The sequence below is a fragment of the Balaenoptera physalus genome (genome assembly GCF_965194825.1).
Source record: "Balaenoptera physalus genome assembly, chromosome: 3".
Classification (NCBI taxonomy): Eukaryota; Metazoa; Chordata; class Mammalia; order Artiodactyla; family Balaenopteridae; genus Balaenoptera; species Balaenoptera physalus.
The window spans coordinates 167858810-167875925 of NC_138890.1; the positions used below are offsets into that span (position 1 = coordinate 167858810).

Genomic DNA, 17116 nt, shown 5'->3' on the forward strand with positions numbered 1-17116 from the left:
GGGTCATAGTCTTTATGCTGTGTTATCACATAGTGAAAGGGACACGGGAGCTCTCCAGGGCCTTCTGTATAAGGGCACTAATCCCATTCATGAAGGCTCCATCCTCATGACCTCACCTCCCAGAGGCCTCACCTCCAGATACCATCACACTAGGGATTAGGTTTCACCATAAAACGTAAATTTTGGAGGGACACAAACATTCATTCTATAGCACAATTAAATACATTGTTCTAGATTTCTGTGGGATAAGAAATAGTCAACTGTCCTGAGAATATTATATAGGTCCTAAAAATATTTAATAGTTATAATTATCTGATATATGTCTTAGGGCAATTATTGTATCTTAACACTTTTGCATCAAATTTGAAGCCTGTCCTCTTTCCAAAGTGACGTATCAACAAACTAATATTAGTTTTACATCTAAAAATAATTAATATACCAAATTTTATTTAGAGGTTTTGTATTGTAAAACAGATTTTTGAGGAAAACTAACTCTAATATATTTTGAAATTTATTATTCCAATTGGTAGAAAACTGAAAATCTTTATAAATATAGTTAGTCTAGAAGATGCTTCATGTTTTCTTTCATCCTTACAGCATTTTTTTTTTCAAACTCATGGATCTGAAAGGTGAAGTTTGTGGCTCCATAAATTGGACCTAAATTTCATCATTGTGTTTTTATGGTATTGCCTAGCTTTCCTAATTTCTCTGAACTTTACTTTTCTCATCTACACAAATGGGGATAATGCTTTTCAGTAATTTTGTAAAGATTAAATTAGAAATGTAAGTAAAGCATCTCACACAGCATCTTGCATGCTGTTACTAGTGAATCATATATGTTTTTTGTTCCTGATACAGATAAGTTTTTCATTGAAGTCTCCTTAATTTTTCTACAAAAAATTATAAAATAGTTCCTCTCACTAGGAGCTAAAACGATCTATCAGGATAGAACCACTTTTGTCTCTTTCATAATATAGACTAGAGAACCACATGGAAATTGACACAGTGAAATGGAAGAAAGCCAAATCAGTTTCCCTTTCACATGGGGCAACTTAATGTGTCTCTGGACCCACTGCTAGAGCTGGAGATGGGACTTTTGATATTGTGTCATTATCAAAAGAAGAGTAATAATGCAAGGATAACATATGTATGGCAGGAAATAGTAAATTAAGATATAAAAGCCAGTGACTCGGGCTTCCCTGGTGGCGCAGTGGTTGAGAATCTGCCTGCCAACGCAGGGGACACGGGTTCGAGCCCCGGTCTGGGAAGATCCCACATGCCGCAGAGCAGCTGGGCCCGTGAGCCACAATTACTGAGCCTGCGCGTCTGGAGCCTGTGCTCCGCAACAAGAGAGGCCACGATAATGAGAGGCCCGCGCACCGCGATGAAGAGTGGCCCCCGCTTGCCGCAACTAGAGAAAGCCCTCGCACAGAAACGAAGACCCAACACACCCATAAATAATAAATAAATTAATTAAAAAAAAAAAAAAAGCCAGTGACTCTCTGAATAGATGTGTTTCAAACAGGGAACAGCAGGAGATGAATACGTTGACCAAAAGATGCATGCTCATGAGTGTCCTGGTTGTATAAATGTATAAGTGTGTTGAGAAGTAGAAGGGCCTGTTGATGAAGGCATTTGTGTGTCCTTCAGGTCCATTCTGCCTTTCCTCAGATACCGAAGGTCCAAAAGCTTTTACCAAGTTTACTTAAATTTATATTTGTCTGTTATGCTCATGTCAGAGGACTGGAAACCAGTGATATTTCAACTGACAAAAAAACAATGAGTATTTGATCCACTTAAGAAGAAAGAACTTCAGTTGTCAAGACTGGATGATGAACACCATGAACCCTGTATGTTCAAATTACTAAGATGAAAAGGCAGTAGGGGCATAGCAGGAAGATCATGGTCTTGGCACCGAAACACTCAAGCTGTGACTTGGGACAAGTCATTTGGGTTTTCTGGGCCTCTGTTTCCTCACCTGTAAAATAGGAAACATTGAGCACCTAAGTCTGTTGCAGATGTGTCACTGTGCCCTTCATCTCATTCAAACTTTTCACGATACGCAGTAAGTCACGTCTGAATATTTTAACATGGGGACATTTCTTGGACTTGAATAATAGATCCAAGTAATTCAGTCATGAGGATGGCAAGATGTTACCAAATAGATTTGGTGCTTCAGGGGAAGGCAGATAGATGTCTACATGTTTATGTGGGGAGTTTTTTCAATATGGGAACATCTCCAGTTGGGTTATGGCATGGACTTTATATTTGGGAAAACACAGTCTAAAAGAAGTTTGTAAGTATATTGTAAACTGCCTCAGATAGTCTAGGTGTTTTCTACATTGGCTAAAAACTGGGGTAAAGACAGGGAGCTGGAAGAGAGCTTTTCACACTGAGAGATCACGTGGACCGGGACTTTTAAGAAGTAATCGCTGGTTCTATTTATTTAAAAAAAGATGCTTGTGAAGGACTGTATGGACCCAACATGTTAGCAGGCACTCCTTGGGCTTCAAAGGTGAATGTGATGAAGCTCCTGGTCTCCAGGAGGTTACTGTCACATACAGAGAGAGGCACATAAGCAGGCAGAACATGCTAGAACATGTTGGTGCCATGAAGAGAACAGGAGGCCATGCCAGTGATGGTTTCACAGAGGGATATTTGTGTGTCAAAGATGTGAAACATTGGCAGGGAAAGAACTGGGATAAAGGCATTGCTCAGAAAGAAAGTACAAAGTCAGAAAGACAAGGGTGGATAGGAATCAGTGTGGTTGGTATAGCGAGCCCATAGGTGGAGTGGTGTTGATTAAGGGTGCAGACAGACGGGACCATTTGGTGAGCAGTCAGGCTAGAGACTTTGGGTTTTGTTGAGTGGGCAATAGAACGTGGAAGACGGTTCTCCCCAAGGAAGTGATATTCTGGAAGGAAGCATTGGTTCTGCCAGCTGCGTGGAGAATGGATTGAAGCCCGTGGAGGCTGGTGACGGCCACATAAGATGCTAGCCTCTGTCCAGGAGATGGGTCATAAAACTGAAACCAAGGTCATGAGCGCTTGACAGTGGTTTCAGAGTTAGAGTTGGGAGGGTCTGGAAACTCACTTGTGTCAAAGGAGACAGAGCAGGATTGCAAAAGTACTATATATTTTTTTTTTTTAAAAACTTAAACATTTGGGTAGGCTAAGCCAACTCTGTGAGCTTAGCTCCAACGCAACCGTTGTCTATTTTCAACAAGGAACCTTTGATTTTTTTATTTCATGGTATGTGAATGTATGCTAATTCCCTTTTATCCAGGAGAAGCTATCATAGAATTTTAAATTTAAGAGATTGCTGCGTTAGCAGCAGGCAGCAAAGATGTTGCCTAATTTGTTGACAGTAAAGTGGTATTCATAAGCCCCAGTCTTCGGAAACATCTGTTTGTTTAGTACCTCAAGAGCTGAGGAAGTTTAAAACTTGTCACAAATTGTTGCTTCGTCTTACACACTTATTTGAGAATGTAACTCTCAGCAAGATTTTATTGAAAAGATCTGTCCAAGGAATTGACTGCCAGCTTTACCCCAAATCTAGCAATTAACCTTCTCTTTCTGATGTGTAGATGATGGTCTCCACCTGTTGAGACTCGCTGTCATTTTGACATTCCTCATTTAATGTAAAGAGTTCATTCTGTCTTTCGGGATTCTTGGATTGCCTGTCGTATCATAAATGCCCAGGAAATACTGAAGCTCTAATGTTTAGGAGGTGGTCCGGGTGGTGTTTAAGACAATGCAGTTTGGAACCGGTAAGTTTTGGATTTGAATCTCAGCTCTGCCTATTGCTAAGTGTGTGACATTGGGAAATATACCAGTCCTCTAGAAACTCAATTTATCTGCCTGTAAATTGGGGCGAATAGTACTTATCTGAGATGTTGGTTATAAGGATCAAATGTGGAAAAGTGTTTAAAATAAATAAAATAGTGTTTGTCACTGAGAAAATATTTGATATATGTGGGCTGGTCCTCTTCTTAATGAATTAATTTTTATAAATATTATAATTATGACTCACTTGTCATGTGCACAAGTAGATAGGAAATGCCCTCATCTTCATAGAGCACTGTTATTTGCTTATACCTTTCCTTCTTTATGTTTTATTTAATGGATGATTATGATGATATCAAATTAACTGAAGACAGAGTATTCTGACTGTCACCATTTTCTGCTAGGGACACCACAGTATGATGATATTCTTGAATTAATGTGTGAGTAGTATGTATGTGATCATATAGCCACGATGTACTGAAACATCACACTGTTTGATATGGTCTCATAACCATAAAAATTGCACTTGCCTCAGGCGGACAGTTGTTCAAGTCACTGTAGTTTTGAGTGTCTGTGTCCTACTGTAACTAATAAGCTCGTTTAATGCCTTTGTAACCTGGTACTAGAAAATAATTTTACCAAAGAGATGAAGGTGGGAATAGAGAAGTTCCTCAATGTTACTGAAACACTGGAATTGTTAGCACTGTTTTAAAGCCTTTTGGGGTCTTTGAGGGACTGTGGAAGCTAATAGCATCCCTCTGGGACTTGTGTCGAAAAGCTGAGGTCTGCCTGTCTAGTTCCCAAATCAGAGAAGTGTTGCCCTCGGCCATGTGAGTGGGTTGCTAGGGCCAGCGAAACAAGGACAAGTCTATAAGAACGTGGGTTTGTGGAGTCCTCTGTTAGGACAGGAAGGAGTGCAAGATCTCATTCATCCACTCGTTCATGGCTTCGTTAAACACACATAAATTATGGCCCTACTGTGTGTCACACAATGTAATAGACACTGGGAGTACAGCTCTGGAGGAGAAAAGCACATTGCCTGCCCTCAAGTAACTTAGTCTTCATGCTGCCTTAGGGATGTTATTTAGGATAATAGCAAGATCTTTCTCTGCTGTCCTAGTGTCTATAGCAAGATGTCTATCAAGCTAACCTTCGTGTGTGTGATCAACCACTTAATATGAAGATAACGCAGCAAATGCAAGAGTGAAACTCAGGAGACAGAATTAAGTCAGCTCGATTCTATTTAAACTGCCCTTTGGGGTGCGGGTACAGAGATTTATTTTAAGCTTGAACCTGGCCATTTCAAGCACTTCTTATATTTGGCTAATGAACTAGCATTCCAGAGGGAGAAAATTCATCAGAACTTAGTTTCCTATGCAGCTCCTAGAGTCAGAACAGAGGAATAATAAACTAATGAAGAAATAAAGCTCCATAGGGTATTTGAAAGTTTATAGAGAAATATTAAAAACTTCAAAATAAGGGAATTTTAGGAAATAAGATATAAAGGAATCAGCAGTGTTTCTGCCAGGGAATTGAATTCATCATTTTTCACGGAAGATTTCACTGGCATTATTATTCCCAGGGAGAATTCTTTCATGTTAAGTCAGAAAAGCACAAAACCAAATAAAACTCTGAGATGCTAATTGAATACAGTGATAAAATAAGGTACTTCCAAATAAAAGTACTCTATTAAAATGTACTGATAGCTTGTTTTTAAAATGTTATCATTGATTCATAAGGCTTTAGTTATGAAGTGAATTTTTTGAGATTATGCTATACAAATGATTCTCAGAAAATCTTATATTTTGAGATAGTGGGATATATAGTATAATGAAATATATGATATATACAATCGAAAATATGTGGTATGTTTACATGGATGTTTTCAAAAATGCCACAGCTATACTGAGGAAACAGAATTCGACCAATGGTTGTTCGAGATGCTTTTCTGCCTTTCTTTAATTGCCTACCTCACCGTCTTAGAGATAAATACTAAACTGAATTTTCATGTTTATTCATTCCCTTGGATTTCTTTGTATTTTTCCACATGCAGACATCCAGATATGCAAAATATTATTTGGTTGGCCTGTTTTTGAATCTTACATAATTATGTTACATATTCTTTGCAACTTGCTTTTTTTTCACTCAACCGTCTCTTTTGCAGATTTATTCATGTCGATATGGGCGCTTGTAGTTCATGAATTTTTTTTTTTTTTTCACTGATGCCTCCTAGTTCAGCATCTGACTATGCCAGAAAGCATTTATCCTTTCTCCTGAGAAGAACATTTGCAGAGTTTGCAGGGTTTGCTTTTTGGAAACATATGGCTTGGGACATGGTTGTGTGGGACTCCTAGTGTAGGTGTGCATGTGCTTCTCTTGGGCACGCACAGAGCAGCCCTGGCAGCCTTGCAGGATTTGAACGTCTTCAGCTTCCTATATAAAGTCCAAGAGCTTTCAGAAGTAACTGTACAAATTTATGGTCCCATCAGAGATGACTAATCCATTGCTCCGTATACTCAGCAAAACTTGCTACTTTCCAAGTTTTGTTGGCCGTTTTGTTGCGAATCTGGTGGCTTTGAAATTGGCATCTCCCTACCTTCTGCACTAACAGGACTTTTTACATATTTATTAGAGATTTGTGTTTATTTTTCTATTAAATGCCTATTGATGTCTTTCACACATTTTTCTGTTGCTGGTTTTCCTTTTTCTTAGTTATTTTAATTCTCAATGCATTTGGACACTCATTTTCTGTTAGTTTAATGTGTTTACCACCCTGTTCTTCCAGTTTGAGCTTTTTCACCTTCTTATGGTGTCCTCTGATGAACAGAAGGGCTTATTTTAGTTTTGTTAGATCGACCAGTCTGTTTTCTTTAGGATTCATGCTTTTCGGAATCTTGCTTAAGAAATCGTATCTACTAAAACAACATTAAAACAGTTTCCTAAGTTTTCTTTTAATAGTTGTAGAATTATACCTTTTTTTTTTTTTTTTTTCTTTTTTTGGCTCTGCCACGCAGCTTGTGGGATCTCAGTTCCCTGACCAGGGATTGAACCTGGGCCACAGTAGTGAAAGCCCGGAATCCTAGCCACTAGGCCACCAGGGAACTCCCTATAGCTTCTTATATTAAAGTCTTTAATTAATTCACTTGTAATTGATTTCCTGGTTTGTTTGTTTTTGTTTTTGTTTTTTTTTGGAGGGGGGGCCTGGAAAAGGTAGAGATTCAGTTTATTTATTTTTTTTCATGTAAATAACTGATTGTCCCAATACCTGCTGTTGAGTAGATTGTCATTTGCTCCATGAGCTTAGAATGCCATCTCTATCATATGTCAGATTTTCACATATGTGTGGTCTACTTCTGGGATATTGGAGGAAGTTACAGCTTTATTATTTTAAGTCTTCCTACTCATGAACCTGATGTCAATTCGTTTTTTTTTTTTTTTTTTTTTTTTTTTTTTTTTTTTTTTTTTTTTAATTTTATTTATTTATTTATTTATTTTTGGCTGTGTTGGGTCTTCGGTTCGTGCGAGGGCTTTCTCTAGTTACGGCAAGTGGGGGCCACTCTTCATCGCGGTGCGGGGACCGCTCTTCATCGCGGTGCGCGGGCCTTTCACTATCGCGGCCCCTCCCGTTGCGGGGCACAGGCTCCAGACGCGCAGGCTCAGTAGTTGTGGCTCACGGGCCCAGCTGCTCCGTGGCATGTGGGATCTTCCCAGACCAGGGCTCGAACCCGTGTCCCCTGCATTAGCAGGCAGATTCTCAACCACTGCGCCACCAGGGAAGCCCGTCAATTCGTTTTGTTTACTGTTTTTCAGTGAAGTTTATACATTTCTTCTTAAAGACTTAGTGCTATTCTTTTTCTCATTCATGCTTAGGCCCCTTTGAGTTTTCATTGCTCTTGGAAATGTTATCCTTTTTATAAGGTGCCTCTGCTAAGAGCTTCTTTTTATATAGAAATGCAATTGATTTTTATGTATTGATCTGATACCAAGCAAACTTGCAAAAAACTCTTTAAGTATTTCCGTAATTAGTTTTTAGATTCCTTCAGGGTTTTTATATGAGTAACCTGTGAAGATTACTATATTCTGTTTCCTTTTAAAATCTTTTAACTCTCATTTCGTTTTGTTTTCTTTTTGTACTGGTAAGAAGTGGGCAAGGCCAGGTAACCTTTTATTTAATGGAATTCCTTTATCATTACAAGAGTTGCTGCAGGTGTTTTTAAATAACAACTTTATTGATATATAATTCATATACCATTCAATTAAAATGTAGAAGTTAATGGTTTTTAGTATATTTATAGGGTTTTACAGCCATTACCACAGTCAATTTTAGAACATTTTTATCACGCCAAAAAGAAGCCTCATACCCTTCTCAGCCCTATAGATTTGCCTTTTCTAGACATTTCATATAAATGGAATCATGCCATATGAGGTCTTTGGGGATTGGCCCTTTTATCTAGCATAATGTTTTCAACGTTCATCCATGTTGTGCCATGTGTCAGTATGTCATTTCTTTTTTATTGCCCAGTAATGTTCAATTGAATGGACATAACACACTTCATCCATTAACCAAGTGTTGGACATTTAGGTTGTTTCCAATTTTGGGATATTATGATTGGGCTGCTGTGAACACTCATGTACATATCTTTGTGTGCACAAATGTTTTCATTTCTCTTGGGTGTATAGCTACAAGTAGAATTGCTGGGTCATGCTATGCCATACAGTTTTTAAAAAAATAGGCTCATTTTATCTTGTTAAGGTCTTTCCTTTTAATTCCTAATTTGTCAAGTGTTTTATCATAAAGAATTATCAAATTTTAATTGTTACAGATATCAATAGCTCATTCATTTTTGGTGCTGAGTAGTATTCCATTGTATGAATGTAGCACAATTTATGTGTTCATTCGCCTGTTGATGGACATTTGGGTTGTTGAAAGTTTTTGCTATTTACAGATGAAGCTGCTATGAACAAGTCTTGTACACAAGTCTTTGTATGACATATACTTTCTTTTCATTCAGGTAAATATCTACATGCAGAATGGCTGGGTCATATGGCAGGTGCATGTTTAACTTTTCAAGAGAATGCCAAACTGTTTCCCAAAGCAGCTGTACCATCTCCAATCCTATGAGTGGCATATGAGAGTTCTATTAAGCTATTTCTAATATGCTACTTTAAATTATGTTTTTCATTTCTCTAAGTTCGATTTATTCTCATTCATATTTGCTTTGACATATTGGATGATCTCTTTTAAGTTTCAATTTCAAAGTCCCCTTTGTATCTTTAATCATATTAAGTATGGTTTTTTTTCATATTCTGAATCTGATAATTCTACTGTCTTCAATCTTTGTGGATTTTATTCTTCTGCTTATTGCTTCTAATTAATCTGGCTCATAGGGACTTACTCATTCTTCTGTTTGAGATTTCTGATTGCAGGTTCATGTTCCTAGGAGCTTATGTGTGGGCATTATATGAGGTCTGAGTTTAAAGGTGGTCCTCCAAGGAAGATATGTCATTTCTTCTGCCAAGTATGAGAAAGCCCTGGTGACTTAAAAGCACTTTAAACTAAATTATTCGCCTGAATTTGGAGAGAGCATCACAAGTAGTATAAACATCGCATTAAACTCAATTGAATAATGACTTTTCTATTTTTTTAAATTAATTTTTATTGGAGTATAGTTGTTTTCCAATTTGTGTTAGTTTCTTGCTGTACAGCAGAGTGAATCAGTCATACATATACATATATCCACTCTTTTTTCAATTTCCTTCCCATTTAGGTCACCACAGAGCATTGAGTAGAGTTCCCTGTGCTATACAGTAGGTTCTCATTAGCTATCTAGTTTATACATGGTAGTGTATATATATGACTTTTCTATCTTGTAATGCCTGTGATTCTCCTCTGTGTTTAGATAGAGCTGATAAAGGATACATATCATACTTGTTTTAATTGCTTCAGTACATACTTGTGGCTTTAAACAGAAGTTGTTGACATCATCCATCTTTTTATCAATGAATGAATGAGTAAAACACAACAAAATAAAACAAAGCAAAGCAGGACAACAGTAAATCTCCAAACTATTTAGTTGCAAACATGAATTTTACAAGTAATAATAGGGCTGTTTTTATTTGTAAGTATTCGGTTAAAAGAAGTATCTTCTGCCCTTAGCCCCATCTTCCTTACATCACAGAATGCTTCTATATGTGGAGTACACTTACTTTGAGTGGAGAGCATACCTCATTACCTTTCTGATCAATCCCTACTATATTTCTATGTAAAGAAGCATTATTGGGGGCTTCCCTGGTGGCGCAGTGGTTGGGAATCTGCCTCCCAATGCAGGGGACACGGGTTCGAGCCCTGGTCTGGGAGGATCCCACATGCCGCGGAGCAACTAGGCCCGTGAGCCACAATTACTGAGCCTGCGCGTCTGGAGCCTGTGCTCCGCAACAAGAGAGGCCGCAGTAACGAGAGGCCCGCGCGCCGCGATGAAGAGTGGCCCCCACTTGCCGCAACTAGAGGAAGCCCTCGCGCAGAAACGAAGACCCAGCACAGCCATAAAATAAATAAATAAATAAATAAATAAATAAATAAATAAAAAAAAAAGAAACAACAAAGTTTGTAAAAAAAGGAAGCATTATTATGAGCCTGGAATATTCGAAGACTTAATCTACATAGAAAATGATGAGAGGACCCTGCCTGTTTTGGCTGTCCCTGAATAGTTTTCAAAGTTAGACCCGAAAAGAATTCAGCGATTTGACTGCAGATGATTGAGCAGCCTCATAGGCAAAAGAGGATTTCACTTACTTGAGATACCTGTTTGTAACCCCAGAGCGCAGTTAGATGAGGTATACACGTGTTTATCTGAGTTCTACAGATGCCAGACTATTACGTATCTTGCCTATTCTGAGATTTTGATGTGAAAATCCAGTGTCAATAAATGAGAAAACTAGAATTCAGAAATAAAGGGCAGGGACAGACTGTACCCCACCCCAAATGTTTCGCCTCTATTTCCCATTGCTGTGGGTTTTGCAGGACACTCATAAATCGGAGGTAGGGTGATGCGTTATTAAGGCTTTGTCATTTTCCAGAAGAGGCATGCGTTTTGATCCACACACAAAGAGTGAAGAGCGAAAATGGAAGCCACCGTTTTCGTAAGTTTATTGAGAAATTGCCATTTCTTTCAAAAGTGTAATTATAATAACTTGACTGGATTATAGGCCTTAAGTTTATTTGTAAGTACATAATCATTTCATCACCTTTCCATTATTTAAATAAGATTATATAGCAAAAGCATTTTTAAATGGTAAAATCCAATGTAAATGAAAGCTGTTATGGATAGTAATAACATATTTTGCATTACTAGCTGCTATACATCCCCAACTTATGTTGGCAGCAGTAGCCATGAAATTGTTTATTTTAAAACTGAACAAAGTTAATACTCAGAATTCTCATTTAGAGAGTTTACTCAGAGAATGAGCAGAAAAATCTAGAACGTTAAGAGAACATTTCAGATAATGGGTAAGTGGAGTCATTATTTTACAATTACCCATCAATTTACCTTTCCCTCAAAAGAAGGTGATATTCACCAAACAGTAGGATTCTGCAGCATGATATGGGTGAGGGGTTAGAACTTGACCCAATTCATTATTGATTATGAGTATATACTGATTCCAAGATTTAAGACTATTCTTTTGGGTTTCCTCTGAAGCTGAAGTGAGCAGCAAGACAAGAGACTTTGAACACAGCTCATTTGAAACTGGAGCCATGTTATATAGGGGGCTGTCAATTTGTAGAAATGTTTGGTCAAACTTATGAGATTGCTAATATCCAGCCCCTTGACCCACAGCCATAGTAATTTCATATGGTTCAGCTTCTGAGAGAGGGTGATCCCGGTAGAGAGACTAGCAAGTGACAGGGCCATGAGAGTCCCTGTGGATGCTGACCGGATAGCATCAGCTGGAGAAGGCTGAGACCTCCACTGGCCATTGGCGTCATCCATGGCTTGCTGATTACATCAGTGTTATATCCAGGAGATTCTTGCACTTGAATGACTTGCTCATCTAGACCACAGACCTGTACTGATGGTCCCCCAAACAGCAACAGTACAGAGTGACTCAGAAGTCACTAAGCCCCTTGTAATTGACAAGTTAAAATAGGTGATCAGAAGAGAGCTGGAGTCAATGCTTCCTTCATTAGGGCTGAGAGCTCTCAAGACTGAACAGAACTGAACCAATAAGGCAAACCCTTGGCTGGGTCCTGGGCCTCAGAGATGGGTGAGCTCTTTCCCAGAGCACCAGCCCCCCGGAAGGAGTAAGAACTCAAGTGTGGGTGCACTCTGTAGTCAACTAGAGCAACTTCCAAGTCAAAGAACCGTCTTCACACGCGCGCAATGTTTGACGAATCCTGCGTCTCACATCTGCCGTGGGGCGCACCTGGAGAGCAGTGACCTTGACATCTCCACCTTGGACTGCCCCCAAAGTCTGAACGTCGGACATCAAAGAGCACTGCACACTTGTAAGCTGAACTGACTTGAAGTATATCTTACGCATTGAGGAAGCAACAATTAATGTTATAAGCAACAATTTTAATTAACTTTAATAACAACAACTTAGGGATTTTTAAAAAATTGAATGTACATGCTACACATCATTTTTATAAGAAATACTTACAGTTTTTGTTGATTCCATTTAAATCTTATCATAGACAGCCAGGTGAAAAATCTTACTAGCGTACTGGAAAACTATTGAGAATTGTTTATGAGAACTTTGTCATTAAAAATAACATCCTGTGACTTGTTGGAGAGCTCTACAAAACAGAATGCATGGGCCTAAGTGTTCCCAGCCAGTCTGATTAGGAAAGAGCTCTTCACAAAAAATAACTAACAAGACACCAAGAAATAGATAACTTACATTTCTCTTCATTAAGCATCGATATCTCAAGTAGAATGCCATTGAGTAACCATAGAATATATAAAGTTGATCAACTGCCAAGATACTGGATTTCCTAGCATCCAGACAGTGTTATGAAAATAGCAGAAGCAGCAGCATTAATGGCAGCAATTAATCTTGGAAATTAAGATCAGGAAAAAAATTATTGTAATAAATCTCTTTGCCCTATTTATGCAGCATTCTTTGATAGGCTAAGAATACTATTAAAGATAGTGGGCATTGGCTAAATGAGCAAAGTATTACGTCGATTAAAGTTGAAATGAGTTTAAGTTATAGCTGGGCTTCCTTTGAATGAGCATTGCTTAGTGACAGAAAATTATTACACAATCAGCATAGATGTGTATGCTTTGCTGGGTGTCCTGCAAAGAGCGTGCGGTTTTCTTCCTTTCCCCCCACGCTTCTGTTAGATGAAAATCCTGACTTCTAGACTATTCCATTACAATTGGAAACTGAGTTTATGTAACTATGGTGTAATTCGAGGCTATGGTCAGTCTTCCAGTCTCAGGGAAGGAACTGGTTTATGGACACACTGCTACTTTGCTATTTGGAATAAACCAGTATGAGCATGGATCAACTGTTCCAAAATGGTGCTCATGCAGGAAGAGTTTCTTCAAATTCAGTTCAGGGTGAATCCAACAAATGGTAGATACGCTCTGGAGTGGTTTCAGGATATTCTAGCAATACTGTCGGTGAGTATAGAGAGTCTTAAATTGGTGATTAATAAGCTCAAAAGTAGCACTTGTGATTCCATACTCTATAATATTATCTTCCAGGAGAATATAATGGAGAAATATTTATAAAAGTTTTATGAATATGTATTTAAACAGATTACTTTTACTTTACTTTTCTGTAGGAAGTTAAGATATGCTTTTCATAATATTATTTACTAAAAATTATGCTTTTAGTATGTATCCTACCTTTCTTCTTGCTCTTGGGAAGAGTACCATCCTGTATCCCCACTACAAAAGTTCTCGTTCCCCCAGCCTGAGGGCGACTATCTTTATCATTTGGTCATTGCCTTTCTTTTCCATGTCAAAATAGAATGAAAAGGAAATAGCATTTTTAAGGTAACTATTAACTCTCTGTCTGTAGGATACTAATGCCCAACTCAAAAGAATCATTAAGCATTGACTTATCATTTATTAATCATTTAATATCTGAGAATGAATGGATTTTCAGAACTATGAGTGCTATGTGTAAGTTCTATTCAATTCCATAATGTTTTCTGATTAAAATAAAGTTTTTAATACTGATATTTGCTCTTAATTTTGTGTGGCATTATATTATAAGAGAAAGGAAAATTTTAACATTATATTTTAGTTATCTAGTTTGTTAACCTGAGGATGAATTTTGTCTCAGAATGCCTAAGATTCACAGAGATCATTAATTAATGTTAAAGATGCCTGGGTCAGCTATACTCTTGGTAGTGCTTTATAGCTGTTAACCAACCGTTCCCTCACCACCTCAAATTAATCCATAAAAGAAAACTGGAAAACCATTGGGAATTCATGTCTATAAAAAGGGTCAATGGTATATTCTGCCTTTATCCCAGTGGTTTGCAAACTTAAGAGTGCATTGGAATGACCAGGAGGCTTATTAAAAGACTAATTGCTGTCCCCCTCTTTTCTGATTCAGTTGGTCTTGGATCAGGCCCATGAGTTTGTAATTCTAAGTTCCCAGGTGATGATGGTACTGCAGGTCTGAGGACCATACTTTGGGAATCACTGCTGTCACCTATTAAATGCATTTTGATGTTAATTAGCACTATATTTATTGAGTACTTACTATGAATCAAGGGCTCTTGTGAGCACTTTGCATATAGAATTGCATTTAATTCTTACAACAAGCCCATGAGGGAGGTTCTTGGCTTAGCCCTGTTTTATGGATGGGGTAATGGAAGGTCATAGAATTCAAGATACTTTTCTAAGTCACCTAAGCACTAACTGGCGTATCTGGGATTTAAGCCCAGTAATGAAGGTCCAGAGTTCATGCTTGTAACGCCAGGAGAAAATGATCTTTGTAGGTCAACCCTTTCATATATTTTACTAATTGTGTAATTTTCACACTGCACAGTTTTCATATTCCACCAATTCCATTTTTTCTGAGATGTGTCAAGCATGGAAATACCATATTTTTTTTGATAATATTCTGTGAGATTACAGATGCAGTAATGCTTTTTGTTTCCCTTCAATCTATAAATACTCAAGGAATAAACAACGAAAAAAGCTGCCTCTTAGAAGATTACACTTGTAAAAAATGCTTATGTTATAATGGAGAGTAATGAAAGCAGGGTAAGAAATTTCACACTCAGCATGATACTACCTATGGGGAAAAATTATGTATAGGAAACAAACAAATTTGAGAAGAAAATACACCATAATCCTAACACACACACGCACAAGAGAGTGTTGTTGTATGTTAGTTGGGGTATTTTGAAGCCCGTTTTATCCCATAGCATGCTGTTTCTTTGACAAGGCAGTATAGTTGAGTAGATTGAGAAAGTGAAATTGTTTTATTAGAATTCCTTTTGTATATTAAATTAGTGCAGATTAATGTACCATAAGAAGTAGATGTAGTCATCTTTACTTTTTTAAGTGTTTAAGAACCAAAGTGAGAGCAGGGAAAATGGTTTGTCAGAAAAGTCTTTGAGGAAAAGATAGCTCATGTGTTTCTTAGAATATTTAGACCACAAACAGCTAACAACCTACTAAAGAGGGAGGCATCACTCCCATTTTCAGACAAGGAGCCTGAGACTTATTTTAAATGCATGTTGCCATTCATCTGTCGATGTGGTAGATATACACAATGGAATATTCCTCAGCCATAAAAAATGAATGAAATAATGCCATTTGCACTGACATGGATGGACCTAGAGATGATCATACTAAGTGAGGTAAGTCAGATAGAGAAAGACAAATATCATATGATATCACTTATATGTAGAATCTAAAAAAAAAAAAAATACAAATGAACTTATTTACAAAACAGAAATGGACTCACAGACATAGAAAACAAACTTATGGTTACCAAAGGGGAAGGAGGGAGGGATAAATTAGTAAGTTGGCAATTAAAATTTATACACTACTATATATAAAATAGGTAAGCAACAAAGACCTCCTGTGTAGCAGAGGGAACTATACTCAATATCTTGTAATAACCTATAGTGGAAAAGAATCTAAAAAAAGAATAGATATATACATATGTGTGTGTATAAAACTGAATCATTTTGCTGTACACCTGAAACTAACACAACATTGTAAACCAACTATATTTCAACAAAATTTAAAAACAAAAAACCAAAACAACCCAGCATCTAAATAAATAAAGCATGGTGCCAGGACTGCGGCAGAGAGTCAGCCCTGGGGTCCCTCGGCCTCCGAGCCCTATGAGCTACATCGTTTCCTAACTCCTTCCAAGAAAACGGGACTCTAGTCCCTCCCAAGCCTGGGAAGCTATGGCGGTTGCAGGTATTTGCAACAGCTTTGTGTTACGAGTCCAAGCTCGCTGTGCTCAGCGCAAGACAGGCCAATAAATCATGAGACGAGGTGCTGAGGCAAGGAATAGGACTTTATTCGGAAGCCGGCAGACCGAGAAGATGGAGGACTAGGGTCCCCCAAAACCATCTTATCGGGGTCTGGTTGCCAGTTTCTTTTACAGAATCAGAGAGGGAGAGGCGGGGAGGAAGTAAAGTAAAAAAGGGCCATCAGTCTTGCAAAACATCTCCCGGAATGGCCAGCCTCAGGGAGGGGATGTGTTCATTTCTTCTTTCTTGCAGCCGTCCACAGGTGAGCAGGGTCAGGTTGCCTCCCTTAGGAGCTGAACAGAGGCACTTTAACATTCAGGCAGAGGGGCAGGGTTCCCCGAGGCAGGCCATCACGTGTGATTATAATAACAAAAGCAAGGAAGAACAAAGGTTAAAGTCAAAGAAACAGATCCAGCAGGGAGTCCGATTTAACTCTTCCCTGTTACACTTGGGGTTTTCAGTTTTTCCACAAGATGTTCCTGCTCATCAAGGTAATTAAGGAAAGGGAAATGGTTTATAAAATAGAAACAGTATAAAAGCGGAGAAGAAAAGGATGGATGTTGATTGCGGAGGAGGGGCACTAAGGGGAGGAAGTGTTGGATAAAATGATCCTGTAAAATTCACTGCAGTTCAGAAGCTGGTGTGCAGTGAACGCAGCTCCCAGAAATGGTTTATAAAATAGAAACAGTATAAAAGCGGAGAAGAAAAGGATGGATGTTGATTGCGGAGGAGGGGCACTAAGGGGAGGAAGTGTTGGATAAAATGATCCTGTAAAATTCACTGCAGTTCAGAAGCTGGTGTGCAGTGAACGCAGCTCCCAGTAATGATGGCAAGCTTCCCCTCCCCCTACAGTCTAGATCCCCAAGCCTGG

General features: G+C 38.3%; 1 protein-coding gene and 1 long non-coding RNA gene across 2 annotated transcripts in view; one reads left to right on the forward strand and one right to left on the reverse strand.

The window, feature by feature from the left end:
- CTNND2 (catenin delta 2) overlaps nucleotides 1–17116 on the forward strand; it is a 943287-nt gene that overhangs the window by 342849 nt on the left and 583322 nt on the right. The window lies entirely within an intron of this gene.
- Nucleotides 1–17116, reverse strand: part of LOC309659097 — a 219034-nt gene that overhangs the window by 167017 nt on the left and 34901 nt on the right. The gene's annotated exons all lie outside the window — the stretch shown is intronic.